The sequence below is a fragment of the Solanum pennellii genome, chromosome 7, assembly GCF_001406875.1.
Source record: "Solanum pennellii chromosome 7, SPENNV200".
In the NCBI taxonomy this organism is placed as follows: domain Eukaryota; kingdom Viridiplantae; phylum Streptophyta; class Magnoliopsida; order Solanales; family Solanaceae; genus Solanum; species Solanum pennellii.
In genome coordinates this window covers 8,839,103-8,842,785 of record NC_028643.1, presented here as the reverse complement: position 1 = coordinate 8,842,785, position 3,683 = coordinate 8,839,103, and positions in this window count along the sequence as shown.

The window sequence follows — 3,683 nt, the reverse complement described above, 5'->3', positions numbered from 1 at the left end:
ATATATATATATTATTAATTTCATGTACAAGAGTGTCTATGACAATTTTTTGTGAGACTGAAAATGTTAATACCTCTTCTGTCTAAGCCAATATAGTGAATTCTAAAGCTTTAACCATGATAAATTCAGTGATCGAAAGTTCAATAATATTAGTCATTCTTAATATTTTTTTGTTTTTAATGGATAGCCGTCACTTTTTTCACATTTTGGAATGAAGTTTTTCTTTTATGTTGGTGTATGGTTAATAACCGAACCAAACCAAACCGAAACCGATAACCACCAAACTGATAAATTTATATTATACTAAATAATGAAAGGCCTGTTTACGGGCCCAATATTACAATCTTATAATAGAAATTTAATTAGGTTTCTAACAGAAAACGGTATTGTCAAATATACATGATAGGAAATAACAATAAAACATAATATTTCTTAAAATAATGACATGCCTGATGAAAATTATAATGAATCATCTCATTCTTTATAGAGTAATAAAAGGATCAAAAAAAACTTATTACTTTGGTCTTAATATTTATTAAAATTAGAAGAACAATTTTGTATGATAAAGATAAAATTTTTTCCAAAATAATTAATAAACATGATGGATTAATGTTTTATATCAAAGAGAGAGGATTTAAAAATATCAGCAACAGTTGATATAATATATACTAAATTAATTTAACATGAGGTAGTTAATATAATAATTTCTATAGCTTGCTTAAAATGATTTTAACTATGATAAAATTATAGTAATAATTAAATATATGTATTTTCAATAAATTATATAATGACATACATGTTACATGAAGTTTTGAGATTATACATGAAAAGAGAAATCAAGTAAATTAGATACTTCAAAAATTATCTCTACAATCCAAAAAAAAAAAACAAAACAAAAAAACAATGCCATGAAATGAAAAGTCTGAAGAGAACCAAAGAAAATGACATAACATGCTTATGAAATTCTCAAAAATTTTGTTCTTGAAGAGCTATATCACAGGTTGCATTCCTTTTGAATTAAGCATTTTGAGAAAAGTAATTGTCATTGATATTGAATTTAACATGTTAACTGATTCATTAGGGTGTTTGAAAAGTGTGGATTAGTTAAATTTTGCTAAAAATTGAGTCATTATAGAGACAATTGATCGAAACTGCATTATTTAATTTCCTAATAAGAGATTTATACCAAAGTTTATAACATTTAGGACACAATTAAAATAAAGGACGAAAAATTTATTGGTATAAGACACGAGAGGGGAGAGAATAGAGGAGTGAATGTCATGAAGAATGAGTTAATGTCGATTTATTTGTGTCATAGACTTAGTTCTAGAAAAATCTTATAATTTATAGTTTTTAGATAAGTCATGTAACTTGTGGAAGAAATTTACCACTTGAAAAAAACATTTTAATAAAGTTTTAAAATACAATTTATAGTTTTTAAAATGAAATATATATGAAATGATCATATTACGGTACATTGTCCTCAACTTTTTAAAATTAAACACATATTTAGATTAGGGATAATGCACAAGTATCCCCTCAACCTATGCTCGAAATCTCAGAGAGACACTTATACTATACTAAGGTCCTATTACCCCACTGAACTTATTTTTTAAATAATTTTCTGCCCCTTTTCGGCCTACGTGGCACTATCTTGTGGGTCCTATGATGATTGACTTTTTTTTTTCAAACTAGTGCCACGTAGACTGAAAAGGGGTAGAAAACTGCTTATAAAATAAGTTCAGGGGGTTAATAGGACCTTAGTATAGTATAAGTGTGTCTCTGTGATTTTGGGCATAGGTTGAGGGGGTACTTGGACATTATCCCTTTAGATTATTATGTTTGAAATCCAGTAAAAGTACAAATTTGATTATATATTTTAATGAATAACTACACTTTTATAATCTAATAAACATTTTTGTTTCTTTAACTACAAATATATCATCCTATTCATTTTATTTGTAAAGTTACTTTTTAACATCTTTAAAATATTTATTTTTAAAAATATTGAAATTAATTTTATATATTCTTTAATTTATATCTAATATATATTATTAATTATATCATACTTGTTTCTTTTCAGGTACATTATTAGAGTCAAAATAAAGGTGAAAATAATTAACTATATTTTTAAGTAATGAATTTTTATGTTAAAATAGACCTTTTTAGTAAGCATAATCAATATAAAAATATTAGAAATTAATTAAAAGAATAATTAGATAGATGGTATACCGTGGTTTTACGGTATTTTTAATGCTTTTTCCTTAAGTTTAGTGTGTGTCCAAAAGCCTTTTTGTATTGATTTTTATGTAAGTTTCTCTTTATTTGCAGGAAATCTGTCCGAAGAGGAACGCGGAAGTTTTTGAGCAAGAAATGCAGAAAAGTTACCACCTACGGAGCTTGTGACGGTCCGTCGTGCCTGTGACGGTCCGTAGGTGGCATCGTAGTGAAGCTGCTGAAGGAAGATGGGGAAGTCTGACCTAAGTGTGGGATTACGAAGTTCATGATGGACCTTCATAGCCACTACGGTCCGTTCTGCTGGTTCGTCGTGATGATCAAAAAGTAGTCCCAGTATCCAAATTCCAAGAAGTTTAAGTGTTATGGAACGGAGACCCTCGACGGACCGTCGTGCTTGAAACGGTCCGTCATACCTGTTCGTCGAGGGTAATGAAGAAAGCAGCAGAAGAATTTGTGAAGTATAGGATGACGAAGGCCATGATGGCCCGTCGTGACCACGACGGCCCGTCACGAGGTCCGTCGATCCAGTCGCATTTTGAAAGATTGTCAGAAATTAGAGTCCTTTTTTTAGTAGGTTTTTGTTTTTTATAAATAGTTGTAAAAACCTCGTTTTTAGGGTTAGACTCGCTTATAGTTAGACTCTCTTATAGTTAGACTCTTGGATATTAGACTTTGTGATTGTTATAATTTGGAGAATCTTTAGTCCTCAATTAATTTGAGTGAGTGATACACTTTTTCTGGAATTAATTGTTGGTACGATTGTTGATTAATCAAGTGAACTTCTGGATTTTATTCTTTCTCATTGAAGTAAGTGCATGAATTCTTATATTACATATATGAATATTGTGATTATGACTATGGGTAACTAAACTCCATAACTAGGGTTGTGGAACCATGGGTAAATAATGAGGTAAAAATCTAACTAAAATTACAATTCTAGAATAGTGTCTTGCATGTATTGATAATTCTTTCATTTAGAAGTCTTTTTAATGGATGACCAACGTTAGAACTCGCCTTAATGCTACTTGCCGAACCAAGGAGGTAGATAATAGGAAAATAATTATCAACATAGATTTAGTGTATACTATCTAATAGGCTTGTATTGATTGGTACGAGGTAATAACTTAGTAAAATATCGAATACAATGCTTAATATGAGGTAAAGGTAAGGGTTAGTATAGCAACACACGTAGCCGGACCAAGGTGCGGACTGAAATTTTCTAGATGTCGGACCAAGGATTTATAAATACATAACTTATCACTTTGCATGCTAGATACTAGGAAAGAATTGTTATAGTTAGAATTATCAAGTTAGGAACCTGTGGGGAACACTTAAATCCTAGTTACTTTTATTAATTGATTAAAGTCCAACATTTGAATTTGTTAGTTGTCTACTTTAATTTAGCTAGTTATTTTCATTCATTTAGAAATAAACCCCCCTTTTAT